The 18114-nt window shown below is 48.6% G+C and overlaps 1 pseudogene; it reads right to left on the bottom strand.

The window, feature by feature from the left end:
- Positions 1–348: 348 nt before the first annotated feature.
- LOC119966850 lies at positions 349–3067 on the bottom strand (annotated as a pseudogene).
- Positions 3068–18114: the final 15047 nt, after the last annotated feature.

The following is an 18114-nucleotide window of genomic DNA, read 5'->3' as shown; positions in this document are numbered from 1 at the left end:
GTGGGCGGGGTGTACCTTATTGGTGCTTGTCTTTTCATTGACGACCTCCTTGGAAGTTGTTCGTCCTCCTCCTTGGGGACAGGTGTCGCGGTGGCCTCGTCGAGTGTGTCCATCTCCGACTGATGACTGGATGACAGGGTCTGGATAAATTGCTCGGGGCTGGGGTGTGGGTATCCTTTCCGTCTGGGCTATCCCAGCTTGAGGCGGTCCTGCTTCGCCTGCCTCCAGGTGTGGTTCCGCTGCCCTTATTTGGTCTAGGTGTTTCTTCAGCACCTTACCTCCTATTGAAACCTCATAGGATATGGGCCCTGTTTGGGACTCTACCGTGCCTTTGACCCACGTTGGTCCATTCCCATAATTCTTGACCCAAACCGGTGCCCCCACCTGGAAATGTCTCTGCTGCCGACTATTATCATGCCCCCTGCGTTGGGCCTCCTGTTGTTTCTCCACTTTCCCCATTAAATTTGGGAAAAGGAGACTCAGCCTTGTTCGCAGCCGCCTTCCCATTAAGAGTTCAGCTGGCGGTATGCCCGTTGTGGAATGCGGTGTGGTCCTGTAATCAAACAGCCAGCGGGAGAGCTTTGTGTCTATTGACGCTGCTTCTTGAGTCCCGCTTTAAGTGTCTCGACCGCGCTCTCTGCCAGGCCGTTGGTCGCTGGATGGTAAGGGGCCATTTTGATGTGACGGACTCCGTTTTCCTTCAGGAATTTTCCAAATTCCCCACTTGTGAATGCCGTTCCGTTGTCCGATACCAATACCTCCGGAAGTCCATGTGTTGCAAACGAGGCCCCGAGCTTTTCAATTGTCGATGCTGTGCTTGCCGTGTTTACCCGGTGGACGTCCAACCATTTGGAGTGGGCGTCCACTATCACCAAAAACATTGAGCCCATGAAAGGGCCGGCATGGTCAATATGCAGGCGGTCCACGGTCTGCCTGGCCATTCCCACGGGTGCAATGGTGCCACTGATGGCACTCTTTGCCCCTGTTGGCACTCCTGGCACCGACGTACCAAGGCTGCTATGTCTGTGTCCAAACCTGGCCACCAAACGTAGCTTCGAGCTAGCATCTTCATTTTAGATACCCCTGGGTGTCCGTGATGTAACTCAGTTAAGATTGCCTGACGGCTCTGAGCTGGGACGATTACCCGGGCTCCCCATAATAGGATACCGTCTTCTACGGTTATTTGGTCCCTTCTGCTCCAGTATGGGTGCATCTGGGGCTCCACTGGTCTTTCCAGTTCCCCTGTTAGTAGTAAATGCTTCATCTTGGCTAAAACTGGGTCTTTTTGCGTCCACAACTGAATATGTTGTGAGTCTACTGGTAGGGTGTCCAAAAAATTTAGAGTCATTACTGTCTCCTCTACTTTTGGTATTTGCGGCGGAGTGTCCGGGAGGGGAAGTCTGCTCAAAGCATCTGCATGTGCTACTCGCGTTCCCGGTCTGTGCTCCAGAACGTATCTATATGCTGCCAGTAGCAACGCCCAGCGTTGGATTCTAGCTGATGCAATCGGGGGTATTGACTTGTCTTCTTTTAATAACCCTAATAAAGGCTTATGGTCCGTCACTATGGTGAATTTCCACCCGTACAGATACTGGTGAAATTTTTTTACTGCGAATATCACTGCCAGTCCTTCCTTCTCGATTTGGGCGTACTTCCTCTCAGCCATCGCCAAGCTCCTCGAAGCATAGGCTATTGGCCATTCTTCCCCATTCCTTCCTCTATGGGCTAAGACAGGCTCCTACCCCATAGGGGGATGCATCACAAGTGACCACCAACTCCTTCCTTGGGTCATAATGCTCTAGGACATTTTCGGATGACAGCTGTTCCTTAATGTCCCTAAATGCTCGGTTTTGGCTGGGTGGACCATTTCCATTCTTGCCCCTTTTTTAGTAGCTGGTGGAGGGGTTCCAGGATGGACGCCCTATTTTCAATAAATTTTCCATAATAGGTTACCAACCCTAGAAATGATCATAACTCCTGGACCGTGGTGGGAGCTGGGGCTTCTTTTATTGCCCTTACTCTGTCTTCTAATGGATGTAAGCCTGACTCGTCTACTTTATATCCCAGTCACTTGTGGGGCCAGAAAAACACATTTTTCCCTTTTTAGCCGTATGCCTGCCTTTGCGAAATGCCTGAGCACTTCCTCCAGGTTCCTTAAGTGTTCCCTGTTTGTCCTACCCGTGATTAAGACATCGTCCGAATAAATCGCCACCTGCGGTAGTCCCTGCAGAATATTTTCCATCGTACGCTGAAACATAGCGCAGGCTGATGACACTCCAAAAGGTAGCCTAGTATAACGAAAAAGGCCCTTCAGGGTGTTGATCGTAGCGACCTTCTGGGAGCCCTTGTCCAGTTTTAAATGCAGGTAGGCATGTCTCATGTCTAGTTTCGTGAACAAAAGCCCACCTGCCAATTTGGCATATAGGTTGTCTATTTTCGGGATTGGGTATTTGTCCAGCAGTGCGTATTTGTTTACTGTCTGTTTGAAATCTCCACAGAGACGTATCGAGTCGTCTGGCTTCAAAATTGGTACCACCGGCGCTGCCCATTCCGAAAACTGTACTGGTCTGATAATGCCGTCGCGCCGTAACCTTTCTATTTCGTCATCTGCTTTCTTCCTTAATGCAAAAGGTACTGGCCTTGCCTTACAAAATTTCGGAAGGGCTTCTGGGTCCACGTGCAAAGTTACTTTGGCGCCTATGATTTCCCCCAAACCTTCCTGGAAGACCTCCGGGTATTTTTGGAGTACTCCACTCAACTGCCCGCTTCCACTCTGGAAAATTTTCATCCAATCTAATTTGAGGTCTTTCAGCCAGTTCCGTCCAATTAAGCTCGGTCCGGAGCCCTCTACTATCGTCAACGGTAATCTGAGCAATTGTTTCTCATATTCCACAGGTACATGAGTCGTGCCTAGAACTTCCAGGGATTCCTCCGTGTAGGTTTTAAGTTTTGTCGATGTTTTTGTTAGGGTTAGTGGCTGGAGTCCTTCTTTGATTTTTCTAAATGCTGCCACTCCCATTACTGATACGGCCGCACCCGTGCCTATTTCCATTATTGTCGGCCGCCCGTTCACCCGTGGGGTAATCCTAATGGGTTCTGCTTTCTTCGTTGCAATATTATATAATTGTTCCCCTTCGGAGGAGGATGGGGCGTCTAGGTTGTGTACCTGGTCCCTGCTATTCCTCTTTTGCCACCTCCTTCTAGGGTTTCTGTCGTTGTTACCCCACTCTGTCTGGTGCCAGAAACGCTCCTTCTCTGTTGGGGGAGCCTCAGCCGGTACTTCCCTCTGTCTCCAGTTAGTCCTGGCAGACTTGGGGGCAGTTCTGGGGTTTTCCTTTTTCCCTCTATTCCTCAGGTTTTTCCTGAGAGCGGCTATCTGGTAGCAGCACCCGTTGTGGTAGTCCCTCTCACAGGTATCTACCTCCATTGGCGTGCCCTGTAGTTCCTGCGCCCCACTTGCTGCCTTTTCTAGGGACAGCGCGAGCTGTAACGCCTGCCTGCAGTCTAGCTCCGTTTCCACCAACAGACGTTTCTGTATTGTGAGGTCGTTTATACCACACACTAACCGGTCCCGAAGCATTTCATTTAGCATCGGGCCGAACTCACATTTTTCCGCCAGCCTTCTCAGGCGAGTCAAGAAATTCGTGACTGACTCCCTGGTCTTCCCGCTTCACTGTGTAGAATCTGTACCTACGCAAAATGAGGGGTGGTTTTGGGTCGTAGTGCTCTTTCACCAATTCCGTTACTTCTTGGAAAGTTTTCATGTCCGGCGCATCGGGATAAGTCAGACTACGTATAATGGCGAAAGCGGAGGGTCCGCACGCCAACAGCAGGATAAGCCGTCTCCTTTCGTCCGTCAGTATATCATTTGCCCAGAAGAAGTAACACATTCTCTCCACATACTGGGACCAGTCCTCAATAGCCGGGTTGAATGCCTCTAACCTCCCAAAAAACGGCATTTTTAAAATGGCAAGGCTTACCCTCCGAGAGCGGCAGCTGGTCTCCGCAAAATTCGTAGTTTACCTCGTCGCCACTGTAGTAATCCACGGGAGGCAGGAGTTCCGTCACCACACCAATATTTATTTACAATAACGATATTACAGGAGCAGCTACAAGCAGTGCTGCTAGCAGTCCAGTCAACTTAAGACTGGCTCACAAAGCCTACACAGGTGATTATATGGGCCCCCTCAATGAGCTGTCATTGAGGGAGCTCATACTCCAATTGGCCAACCAATAAAGCCAATTGGAGTTCATTACACATGTGATTTGGAAATTACTAGGTTTATCTCCTTTGGAATCATCAGTTGAGATGAACAGGGTTGTTTATACGTCCAATTTTTTGTTATGTTGCTCATTAAAAGTACAGTATCAATAAATTATTTGGTATAAATATACGCTGCAGCCTTCTAGTCAATCTACCTGTCCAGGCTATGCTATAAATTATAAAATGAAGCATTATCTTTTTCTGCCTGCTTTTGTGCTCACAAATTGGAGCAGTAAGTGTCAAAGAATGAAATAGTTCCCTCTTTTATATTAGTAATACCATAAAAGTCAAGTATGAACAGGCTCATGAATTGCAAATGTTGCAATATCTCAGTCTCAGAATGCATGTACTTTGGAAGAAACGTATCTTCATATCTTTTGCTCCTCATTCTTTTACTCAGTATTCAAATATGGATATTACCTTATCCATAGTAATAAGGTTCCTATTGTCTGATCTCAGTGATACACCTTCAATGGTAGCTGTGATAAATCTGTTGCCATGTCCGTGTGGTACGCTTGAAGGAATATGAGATGTGGAGGGGAATTACTTCAGTAGGATTTGAAAAAAAAGTAACACCAGAGGAAATAAAGTAAGATTTATATGCACCATATATTAATTTTAATAATTTATCTTCAAAAGTGTTCAGAATTAGCAACGTTGTTCATCTAAATACTGTTTAAGTGTTAAAGGTTTTTGTTTCTGTTACCACCCCCAAGGGTTTTGAACCTGCACAGTGCTAGTAGTAGTAGTATAATAAACCACATTGTATCCTGTGTGGCTGGTTATGTGTCGAGTCCTTGCGTTCGGTCACACAGTTTCCAGTCAATATTTTTTGATTGCAATTTATGCCCAGGTAAATAAGAGTTGTAAGAAAATTCAGGCCCAGGTAAAGCTCCTGGCTCCCCTGCCAAAAACGACTGGAGAATGGCCGGGTCCATGGCCACGCTGGCAGCATTGCCGTATAACATGGTACCGAGCGCGCGCGGACTTGCCTGCCACTGACCCCCAGTAACCCCCTCGCCACCCCTGCACAACCCCCCCCCCCCCCGCCAGTCTCCCCAGCCCTCGCCAAAAGCCCCCCCCCCCCCCCCCCCCCCCCCGGTCAGCGGGACGGCTACCTCCGACTGTGGCGGGCTGGACACAGTCCACAGCCACCACACGGAGTCCATGGAAAAAATATATCATAAGTGTTCCGCGCTGTCGGGAACTCAGCTAATCGGGGGCGGAGCATCGGGAGAAGGCCTCAGGTGATGTCCTGAGGCTGTCCCAACAGGGTGCGGCGTATCAAATACATCGTTTCTGAGGGGGCGGAGCATCGCAAAAGTGGCACAGCCTCCGGCACAAAGGGGGATTCTCCGGCAGTTTGCCGAACGCGATTTCGGCATTGCCAATTGGAGTATCCTGCCCCTTATTTATGCTCTCCCCATGCACCTTCCATGGCAACTCATGTCCTCACCTGAAGCAAGGCTGACAGCTGTGTGAGTGTGGAAGCTGTCAATCATCGCCTAATAAGGAAAATGAATGAATGTCTTGCAGCTCAAGGATCTGAGGGTTAAACACAGCTGACTGGTTTCTCTTTCTTGGAATTGACATGTGGTGCTTCCTGAGTCTGAGCCAACAGGTGTATTGCTCAGGTGAGTGTTACAACGGTATTTTTTTCACTACTTCTGTCTGGGCTACTCTCTAGACAGGAGTCTCACTCTGGGGGCAGCCTGAGAACCGTTTCTTTTCTGCGGGGCATCCTGATAGGGGTTTCTATTCTGGGGGGTCTGAGGGGGGTCTCTTTATTTCAGGGTCTCTCGTGATCTCTTTTATTAAGGGTGTCTCAGGGAGGTTCTCTTTAATTAGGTGGTCTCACAGGGGGTGCAGTAGGGAGGGTCTGGTGGGCATGGGGCAGATGTGGAGGGGGAGGGTTACCCCCTTGGCCCACAGCGAGGTCCACCACATCAGGGCCACATTTGTCCATACCTATAGTAATCACATGGGAGAACATGGCCTGACTCACTAAGTGGATGCAGATGGAACCCATTTGCATCCTCCTGCTGGCGTGGAGTACGAGCCTCAATCCCGCCGCAAGTGGAGGGCCGGAGCATTGAAATGGGTCAGCAGCTGCCACCTATCCCGTTTTCTTCACTAATATGGGATTGACCACCTCACCGGGAACTCCGCTACCGATGGCGCGAGGCGGGGAATTTCGTCCCCTGTAAAAGTCAATCCGACATTAAAGTATAAATAACAGAATATTCAAACATTTCCACCCCTCTTAATGTTGTGCAAAATAAACATTGTAATATTGACAAAAGTGACCACTGAAATAATAATTTATTGTAACCATTGAAAGATGTCAAACAAGCAAAATGAACAGTTCTCTCCAGCTGTCAAAACTGAACCCTGTGCTGAGAAAACTCTTGTGAGATTCTGGGCCCTTAGCCAAGCTGACATAACGATGCTATCCAGTTCTACTGAAATTGTTCTTACACCTGTCCGAATAAATATATTTCTGTGCCATTCAGTCAAGATCTTACTTTTGCCTTCAATAGACTACATGAATATCATTATGATATGGTACATTATGATGATCATATAATGAACTTTAAGGCAAAATGATGTGGCTAGTTTTCTTTTGCATGCACAATAATTGAGGTTCCTAAAATCAGCTTTAAATGGTCCTCTTCTGCTTTGCCTCAACATCACGGCCAGAGCTTGATCTTTTGAAATACCCTGCTTTTGAAATGTTCACACTAAAAAGCTAAGCCCAATTTACAAAGACTTTCTTTTTCTTTATTTTTCATGGAATGTTGACATCACTGGCAAGGTCAGCATTTTGTTGTCCACCTTAATTGTCCTTTAACTAAATGGCTTGCCACACCTGTAGTAAATGCAATGATTGGTGACCACCAGTTGCCTATAAACAACAAAGGTTTTATTACTTAACAAACTGTTTGCAGAGCACAATTAACAATGTTTACATCCTCAGCACTAGGATCAAAATTGGCTACAAAGCCTGCACTCTGCACCGAGATCCCCTCGCTTGTTCCCCATTGGCCGATCGGGTCACATGACCCTTCCGATGCATGCCCCCATAAAGGGTGACCTACCACATCCATCCCCTTCAATTCCTTTTTTAAAAAGTACATTGATAGCTTATACAAATCTCAAAACATTAACAAGAACGAACAATGACTTCTGATGGCTGCCATGAAGTAGGAGGTTGCACATTTGGTAGCTCCCGCTCATGACGGACCTTTTAGACCTTTTTCCCTGACTTTTTTCGAATTTTATTTGAAAAATCGGGAATGGATGGGACAGTGCGGAGGAATCCCACACCAGTATATGGAGACGTGGACCAGAAGTGGTCGTATAAGAAGGAAAAATTGAGCAGAGAATGCGCATGTAAAACCTACAGCACAGAAAAACATGGGAGAGGTGTAGGGTACTGGCTCAGTGGCAAATTGCTCAACGGGGCAGCTGGTGAAATTTATTCGGGAGGGTTTCACCAAGCAATGGGAGGAAGGTCTAGACCCGATCAAGGCATCAATTGCCTGAGTGGAGCAGGGGCTGGAAGCCCAAGGTCAGTCGATCAAGAAGGTTGAGGAGAAGGTGGTCAAACACGAGGAACACCTAACTGAGCTAGAGTTACAGATGGGGCTGATAAGGGATCAGCAGAAAAGGCTGCAGGAGAAAGTGGTGGGCCTGGAGAATGGGTCCCGTCGACAGAACTTGAGGATCGTCGGCCTCCCTGAGGGCTGTGAAGGGCCTATGTGGTGAATATGCTCGAGAAGTTGATGGGTGATGGGGTGTTTGCTCGACCCTTGGAGTGTATAGAGTGCACAGAATGCTTGTGAGAACCACATGTGTGAACGAGCCGCCAAGGGCGACGGTGGTGCGAATGCACCGGTTCCTGGATAAGGAACAGATTTTGTGGTGGGCCAAGCAGACACAGAGCTGCAAGTGGGAGAACAGCGAGCTGCACATCTACCAGGACCTGGGTGCGGATGTGGCCAAAAGACATATGGGATTCAACAGAGTAAAACCGGCTCTTTTCAAGAAGAATGTGAAGTTTGGGCTGCTAGATCCAGCTCATTTATGGGTCACCTTTGAAGATCTGGGGCGGGATTCTCCCATTTGGTGGCAGTGTCCACGCCGTCGGAAACGCAGTCGTGTTTCACGATCCTGAAGCAGGAGAAGGACCCTGAGCTATGGGGCTCATACAGGCCCATCTCCCTATTGAACGTTGATGCCAAACTGTTGGCTAAAATCTTGGCTCAAGGATAGAAGATTGTGTCCCAGAGGTGATAGAGGAGGACCAGAACGACCTGCTCCTGTAATTTCTGACCCGAGATTATGAGGATTTTAGGGGAATTTGGCCGGTTTTCGGGGTACAAATTGAATATGGGGAAAAGCGAGATGTTTGCGGTCCAGGCAAGGGGGCAGGAGAGGAGATTGGGAGAGCTGGCATTCAGAGTGGCGGGAGGGAGCTTTCAATATTGGGAATTCAGGTGGCACGGGACTGGGGGCTGTTACATGAGCTAAATTTGATCCGGCTAGTGGAACAGATGAAGGAGGACTTTTGAATGTGGGATATGCTCCCGCTGTAACTGGCAGGAGAGTACAGACCGTGAAAATGACCGTCCTCCCGAGATTTCTGTTTGTTTTTCAGTGCCTCCCCATCTTTATCCCAGGGGCCATTTTTAAACGGGTAAATAGGGTGATCTCTGGTTTTGTGTGGGTGGGTAAAACCCCGTGAGCGAAGAAGGTGTTGCTGGAGCATGGCCGAGGGGAGGGTGGGTTGGCGCTGCCGAACTTTCGCAATTATTACTGGGCGGCAAATATAGCCATGATTAGGAAGTGGGTAGTGGGGGGGGGTGTATGAGAGTGAGTAGAGGCGGCATCATGCGAGGACACAAGTTTGGGGGCATTGGTTACAGCACCTCTGCCATTCTCGCCGGCCTGATACTCCACAAGCCTGGTGGTAGTGCCGGCCCTGAGAGTCTGGGGGCAGTGGAGGAAGTATATGAGAGTGGAGGGAGCATCGGTCTGGGCTCCAATAGCAATAACCATCGGTTTGTACCGGGAAGGCTGGATGGGGGGTTTCAGAGATGGCAGAGAGCAGGGATTGAGAGGATGGGGGATCTATTTATAGATGGGAGTTTCCCCTGTTTGAAGGATTTACAGGAGAAATTTGAAAAATGAAATGAAATGAAAATCGCTTATTGTCACGAGTAGGCTTCAAATGAAGGTACTGTGAAAAGCCCCTAGTCACCACATTCCGATGCCTGTTCGGGGAGGCTGTTACGGGAATCGAACCATGCTGCTGTCTTGCCTTGGTCTGCTTTCAAAGCCAGCGATTTAGCCCAGTGAGCTAAACAGCTCACTGCCAGCAGGAAATGGATTCAGATATCTGGAGGTACGGGATTTTTTGTGAAGTCAGGATTCAACCTTTCCATTCCTGCCACCACGGAGGATACAGGACAGGGTAGATTCCAGAACAAGAGTGGAAGAGGGGAAGGCTTCGGATATTTATAAAGAACTAATTGGGCGGGATTATCCCCTACCCGGCGGGGGCAGAGGGTCCCGGCGTAGTGGAGTGGCGCTAACCACTCCGGCGTAGGGCCTCCCCAAAGGTGCAGAATTCTCCGCACCTTTAGGGGCCAAGCCCTGACATTGAGGGGCTAGGCCTGTGCCAGATCGGTTGGCACCACACCGACTGGCGCTCAAACCAGCTCCAGCGGCCTTTGACGCCCACCGCCCAGCACCAGGGCGGGCCGGAGAATTGCCGCAGGGGGCTCGCCAATCGGCGGGTGGTGTTTCCTGCCCCCGCCAATTCCCACGGCGGGGGCGGGATTTTCGACGGCCCGGTGCGATTCTCCGATCCTGCGGGGGGTCGGAGAATTTCGCCCATTGAGTCAGAGGAAATGCAGACAGAAGAACTAAAGCGCAAATGGGAAGATGAGCTAGTTGGGGGCAGATAGAGGCAGGTCTTTGGGCGAATGCATTAAGCAGAGTCAACATGTCCTCATCATGTGTCAGGCTCAGCCTGATTCAGTTGAAGGTCGTTCACCAGGCACACATGACGGTGGCCCAGATGAGCAAGTTTTTTGGGATAGAGGAGAGGTGTGCGAGATGTGCGGGCGGGCCAACAAACCATGTCCATATGTTTTGGGCATGTCTGAAGCTTCGGTGATTTTGGCAGTGTTTTAAAGATGTCATGTCCATGGTGTTAAAAACAAGGGTGGTGCCGAGTCCAGAGGTGGCGATTTTCAGAGTGTCGGAAGATCCGGGCGTCCAGGGGCTGAGAGAGGCTGACGTCTTAACCTTTGCTTCCTTGGTAGCCCCGAGACGGATATTGTTAGCATGGACGGACTCAAAGCCCCTGAATTCAGAGATCTGGCTTAGTGACATGGCTTTGTTTTTCAGACTTGAGAAAATAAGTTCGCCCTAAGATGGTCAATGGTAGGGTCCATCCGGATGTGGCAGCCGTTTGTCGACTTCTTTGGAGAAAACAAACTGTCAGCAGAGGTGGGGGGTGGGAGGGAGGAGGTGGTGGGGGGAGGGGGGGGGGGGGGGGAGTTAGATTCGGGGGGGGAGTTAGATTCTTGTTTAGAGGAGGTGGGTTTTGTGAGGTTTGGAGCCAGTCTTTGCACTATGTTTATATTTGTATTTGTACTGTTTACTGTTATTATTATAAAATTATAAATAACTTAATAAGATGTTTTTGAAAGAAAAACAATAATGAACAATGTTTAACACAGTTTATCAGAAACACAGCTGTCAGGGGACTTTCTCTCTGGGAATGACATAGCTCAACTGTTTGAGTTTCCCCTGTAAAGGTAGGTTCAGTTGGTCCTGCTTCACTCAAACTCTCATTTGGCGATAGCACATTATTTTCCACTGTTTCCTCAGTTCCACGGGGAGCAAGAATGTGGCCTGCCACTGGCTGATCAACCACTTTACATGTAAGACAAACAACAACACTACTTGCTGGCACAATTGGATCAGGCCGTAGCACCGGCCCTTGAGATGGATCCCATCTCCGCAATTAACCTCTGTGTTTCTTCAAAAACTTATCTAGGAACATAGGAATTAGGAGCAGAAGTCGGCAATTCAGCCCTTCAAGATTGCTTTGCCATTCAATCAGATCATGACTGATCTCTTCCTGATCTCAAATCCACTTCCTTGCCTGCTCCCCATATCCATTTAACCCATTTTTTATCAGAAATATATCTAACTCCTTCTTGAAACCATTTAATTACTCAGTCTTCACCGCACTGTGGGGCAGCGAGTTCCACAAATTCACTACCCTCTGCGAGAAGTAGTGCCTCCTCATCTCTTCACTGCCTCTCAAACTATACCTGTAGTTTCTCACTCTAGATTGCCCTGCAAGGGGGAACATTTGATCTATGTTTACTTTATCAATCCCTTTTAGTATTTTATACACCTCGATCAGATCCCCCCTCATCCTTCTAAACTCCAGCGAGTACAAGCCCAAACTGTTTAATCTCTCCTCATACGTCAACCCTTTCATCCCCAAAATTGATCTGGTGAACTTCCTCTGATCTGCCTCCAATGCCATCACATCCTTCCTCGAATCAGGAGATCAAAACTGGACACAATATTCCAGATGTGGTCGCACCAACACCTGATACAAGTGCAACAACTCTTCTCTCCTTTTGTACTGCAATAAAATCAAACATTCCATTTGCCATTCTTATTACATTTTGTACCTGCATACCCACTTTCTGCAATTCATGAACAAAGACACCCAGATCCCTCTGCCCAGATGTATTTTGAATCTGCTTTCCATTTAGATGATAATTTGCCTTTCTAATATTTTGGGCAAAATGGATAACCTCACACTTATCCACATGAAACTCTATCTGCCAAATTTTGACCCAATCTCCTAGCCTATTTCCAACCGTAAAATTTTATCTCCTCTTCACCGCCTGCTTTCCCATCTATTTGAGCATCATCCGCAAATTTTGCTGTGTTATGTCCTGCATTTTTACTTCACAGGTCAGTGTTTTGGCCCTGTCTTGGCCACCACAACTGCCAGGACCCAACTTGGCCCACTTCCAAAATTCTTTACAAAAACTGGATCTTGCTCTCCAGAATGTCCACTGCAATCTCCACTCCAGCAGTTTTGGCCTTGGTGCCAAGCATTATCAGCAACATCTTCTTCATCCATGGCCTTTGGAACTCCTCCAATCAGCTATGCACTCACTGGAATGTCACTGACACCCCCCCTCCGGAATCTTATGGCTATGTCCTAGCACCTGTATCAGCTCTGGGATAACCTTATCCAGAGGCTTTGCATCTGACTGGGACTGGCAGGTTCCTGGCATCCAGCAGACCTCCGACTGCTGAATCCCCTGGATGTTCCTGCCTCCACCTGCTGTACCTTAGCACCGTGTGGTGCTCACCAGATGGTGCCCCGGAAGCCTGTCCACCGAGGTGTGTGTCTCTGCGCTGGTGGAAGGTCGGGGTGACAGCTGTGACGCTTCGATGGTAGACTCCTCAGACCTCTACTCCGAGTTTGTTTTTGGGTGGTGCGGTGGGGGGAACAAAGCTGAATGGCCCGGCCTCATCAAATGGCGATCTTGCGAGAGGATAGACATCTCAGCAGTGAGAGCGAAGGATCATTTTGTTTGATAGAACAACTAACTTGAGACAGGTCATCTGGGTAAAGGGGCAGTGGATCCTTATCTCTGCGGTGAAAGCCGACCTCGCTGTCAGTGACTGCTCTCTCCTCGGACAACCCCGTGATTTTCAGGGGCTGTTCCCCTTGGAGTGAGAACTCAGATCTCAGGTACTCACTCCCCGTCTTTGCCTTTCCTGCTTATTATGGGCTATCTTCTCCTGCGAGGATGAAGAGAGAGCTATGTGAGCCATATGCTTGATGAATCAGGGAGGTCTATAGCAGGTGGCGTGTGTGGATACTGAAACTAGATATTTTTTTATTTGATTTGATTTATTGTCACAAATACCAAGGTACAGTGAAAAGCATTGTTCTGTGTACAGTCCAGACAGATCGTTCCATTCATGAAAAAACGTAAGACATACATAAATACCATTATACATAGACACAGGCATCGAGTGAAGCATATGGAGTGTAGTACTACTCAGTAGAGAAGATGTGTTGAGAGATCAGTTCAGCCCATAAGAGAGACATAGAGACATAGAACATACAGTGCAGAAGAAGGCCATTTGGCCCATCGAGTCTGCACCGACCCATTTAAGACCTCAATTCCACCCTATCCCCGAAACCCAATAAACCCTCCTAACCTTTTTTGGTCACTAAGGTCAATTTATCATGGCCAATCCACCTAGCCTGCACATTTTTGTCATTCAGGGTCATTTAGGAGTCATTCAGGGTCATTCAGGAGTCATTCAGGGTAATTCAGGAGTCATTCAGGGTCATTCAGGAGTCTGGTAAAAGCGGGGAAGAAGTTGTTTTTGAATCTGTTAGTGCATGTTCTCAGACTTTTGTATTTTCTGCCGAATGGAAGAGGTTGGAAGAGAGAATAACCCGGGAGAGAGGGTTCTTTGATTATGCTGGCTGCTTTCCCAAGGCAGTGGGACGTGTAGACAAAGTCAATGGATGGGAGGCAGGTTCATGTGATAGACTGGACGGTGTTCATGATTCTCTGTAGTTTCTTTCGGTCTTGGGCCAAGCAGTTGCCATACCAGGCTGTGATGCAGCCAGATAGGATGCTTTCTATGCTGCATCTGTAAAAGTTGGTGAGGGTTAATGTGGACATGCCGAATTTCCTTAGTTTCCTGAGGAAGTATGGGTGCTGTTGCGCTTTCTTGGTCGTAGCGTCGGTGTAGCTGGACAGAACAGATTGTTGGTGATGTGCACACCTAGGAATTTGAATCTGTTAACCGTCTCCACCTCGGCACCGTTGATGCAGACAGGGGTATGTATGATATTTTGTTTCCTGAAGTCAATTACTAGCTCCTTAGTGTTGCTGATGTTGAGGGAGATATTGTTGTTGTTACACCACGCCAATAGGTTCTCTATCTCCCTCCTGTACTCTGACTCATCATTGTTCAAGATTCGACCCACTACGTTCGTGTCATCAGCAAACTTGCAGATGGAGTTTGAGCTGAATTTTTCCCCACAGCCATGTGTGTACAGAGAGTATAGTAAGGGGCTATGTACACAGCCTTGCGGGACTCCGGCATTGAAGACTATTGTGGAGGATGTGTTGTTGTTTATCCTTACTGATTGCAGTCTATGGGTCAGGAAGTTCAGGATCCAATTGCAGAGGTTATGAAGGGTTGTGCTGGTGGGTGCCAGTGGGCGCTGAGGAACAAGGCGGTGGATTCTCCGTTTTTTGGACTATCTCCCCACGCCGTCATAAAAACTGCGGCCTTTCTCGTCAGAGAAACTGGTGTGAAAAGACCACTTATTCATAGCCCTGCAGGATGCTATCAGGGGAACTTGCAGCTTTAGCTGCAGATACGGGCCCCCACACTTCCGGGTCAGAGGCCATGCACACACACGGCGGCGGCCTCCAGCGGCTGCGCCTTGCTCCGAGGCGGACTCAGACCATGGAGTTGGACCTCCCAAATAGTGCCCCCGATCGGCTGCGCGCCCGACCCAGATCCCCCGGCCAAAAATAGCCCGGTCCCGAATGAGGACCCCCCTGCCCTCCGATCATCCCGCCCCCGAACATGGTGACCATGGACTGAGTCCGCAGCCGCCATGCGAGTATCCCAAATGGCAGGACCACATTAGATCCACGCTATCAGGACCTCTGTCGGTCGGGGGCAGAGAATGGCGGGGTGGGCCTCCAGCAATGGCCGCAGGTAGGGAATACATGGCGCGACGTACTCAGAAAGTACACCGCTTTTCGGGGGCCCGAGAATTGAGGAACCGGCGCCGGTCCTGATTCCATGTGCGGAAGTCGATTCTCTGCCCCGGCGCCAGCCGCAATTTCGGCATCGGGGTGAGGAGAATCCAGCCCCAGGACTACGATTGAATGCGGGGAGGGTGTGAGGTGTCAGCAGAGGTGGGGTTGGGAATTTGAGGAGTGGCAGGCGGAACTGCCTCAAAGAGAGAAGCGGTAACTTATACTTGCAAAATGGCGGAGGTTGTTGGTCTCTTCTGACATCGGATGCTCATCCTCCTTGTCATGCTGCCTGTACTGACAGCTGCTGCCACCACTTCTCAGGCAGTATTGGTGACCCTGCTGCTAATCCTCTGATCCTGCAGGGGAACAGAATGCCCCATCTCTCATTGACAGCGTCGATAAGCCTGGCCAAGGCAGCATTGCTAAAGCGAGGAGCATGTCCACATGCTGCCATGCTTGGGTGTTGACTGGAGTGAGTGGTGAGGGAATGCTTCAAAGCAGCTGCCCCTTCTTAGCGGCGAGACATTGAGGTGGCAGTCTGGCGAATCAGACGACGAGGCAGCCAGTAATGGCGAGTGTAGCCACCTGGGGTGGCCACTGCCCAATACAAAATGGAAGATTACAAAGAATGCAGGGAAAATGGACATGTTGCAAAAGCAAGCAGCTTGCAAAAGCACTTGTGTATTCTGACTGCTGCAGAAACCAGACAGCACTGTGAAAGAAAACAAGTTAGCATACTAATGAGGCGATACCCGGTGATTCCCAGGTACAATGGAAACAAGTTAACTCAAATTGCTACAGTGAATAGAAGGCCAGACTTCTCGGCACCAAGTGAAGTCCAAAACAATAAGCCCCAAGAACCGCCCAGTGATCGAGGGACTGCCCCGTTATTGGGGAATTCAAATCAATCGATTGGGAAGAGACCCAATCGATTGCGAGTGTATAGAGGGTCCGCCCAGGTGGGCGCGAGACCCTGGGACAGGTATAAGACAGAGACCCCGACCCCAGCTCGCTCTCAGCCAGCCTCTCCTTGACCAGCTCTCTCAGCCGGCCCTCCCAACAAGAACACCTTTATAGCAGCTCTCAAACTTGACCACGGAGAGGAGAGGCCTGGCCAGCAGCCGCCATCAAGTAAGTGTCACACAACACATGCTACGAGAATAAACTATCCTGACCCCTTTAGTCCACACCGACTGGAAGCCTGCGGATCCAGGACAAAGCTAGAGGCCGCTGTTCCCTGATCCGGCAGTTCCCTTATTCCAGATATGTATTGGCCTGTTCGTGGTAGGATTAGCCTAGTCTTGTAGTTTTATATGCATAATTAGTAGATAACTGTATTATAATAAACGTGTCTTGTTTGAACTTACTAACTGGTGTATGGAGTTATTGGTCTGAACTTGAACTTGAAACTTGTGGCGGTATCTTAACGATACCTGACGACTCTAGAGCTAAGGAACGAAACAGAGCCAAATTGAGTGTAAAGCACACTCACCCAGAATGAGCAACAGCGAGAAGCTCATAGAGGCTAATTTCTGCCACTATGTGCCATTAAATATGGACCGTAATCTTGCCACTGCGGACATTGAGGAACACCCCCAACCTACCGGACTGCCCCCCATACCACCCATGCCCCAACCACACTCTCAAATCTCCCAACAACAAATCTGACTCAAGTACTTTACACAGTTGACCTTCCTCCCGGCTTCTCAAAGTGACTGGACCTTTAAACTTACCTGCTTTATGGCAGCTCATACTATTAAAATAAAGGGGGGCATGACATCCCTTCGCCCAGAGCCGGTGCTATCCTGGATAGCTGCACTGCACTTTTCTCACCTGACCTGAGTCATAAGGCTGCATTTTAGTGTTCCATAAATAGGAGTGGAGCAACAATCCGACTGCGATTGCCACTCCATCTCTGGGCGGTATTTTCATTCCCCTCCGTGGAGTGTACTGCATCGTTGGAGGGCAGCCCACCAGTGGCCAGCGGCAGGATTTCCTGGTCCCACTGTTGTCAACAGGCTTTCCCATTGAACGCAAAATCCTCACCAACATGAAACCCATGGCTGGGTGGCCCGTCAGCGAGACCTTAAGATCCCGCCACCACGAATGGCCAGGAAATCCCACCCTGTACAAGTGAACGGTGAGAGGATTGTGTAAAATTTCATAGGTTGGTGGAATAGGCAGACAAGTCAAATCTAATGCATGAAAGTGTCAAGTGATTTGTTTCAGTCGGAAGAACATGAAGAGACAATTTAAAGTAAAGACCTTCTGTTTGAGGGGAAAGAATGCTCCCAACTAGGCCAAGCGTAGCTCGCTTTAACAGCAATTACATGTTTATATTTAATCAATGTGTGTGTTGAAGAGATTGCTGTGCGTATTCACATGTACATTAACAGTCATTTCAAATTTCCCATTTCTGTATGGATTCCAGAATGTTGTCGGAAAATATTCAAGTTGGCCACAAAACAAAAATCATAACTCACTGAATTAATGAGTTTTCCATTCATGCCATTTGCTGCCTGATTTTAAAATGACTGAACTTCAGTATTGAAAATGGCATCCTCATCACTCACATGGTAGCATGCTTCACAGAAAGACATCTGAAACACCAATTCATTTGTTATGCAGCTTTATTATAGTTGGCAAAGTACAATTCCATGAATTTTCTAGGAAAGGTCAGATTCTGTGGGATCTGCTGCAAGTTATCCATCTGGGTGATCCCTAAATTCAAAGGGTAGTGGAGCCTGACATGAAGGTCCTATTGGAAGCTAATAATGAGAAGATTAAAGCAATTTGATTCTCGTTCATCAAAATTGGGGGGAATTTTCCACTCCCGTACTTTACGGGTGGGTTGGGTAATGGGAGTGGAAAATCTTGTGAGAGGCCCAAGTAGCACTTCACTCCCATATTAAAGCGTGACATGATTGTCTCCGTCCCCCCGCCAATGATATAATGGGAATCCTGACGTTCAACATCAGGAACATAAGTATAATA

This window comes from Scyliorhinus canicula, chromosome 6, assembly GCF_902713615.1.
Source record: "Scyliorhinus canicula chromosome 6, sScyCan1.1, whole genome shotgun sequence".
Taxonomy (NCBI): Eukaryota; Metazoa; Chordata; class Chondrichthyes; order Carcharhiniformes; family Scyliorhinidae; genus Scyliorhinus; species Scyliorhinus canicula.
This window is presented reverse-complemented; position numbering and strand designations above follow the sequence as displayed.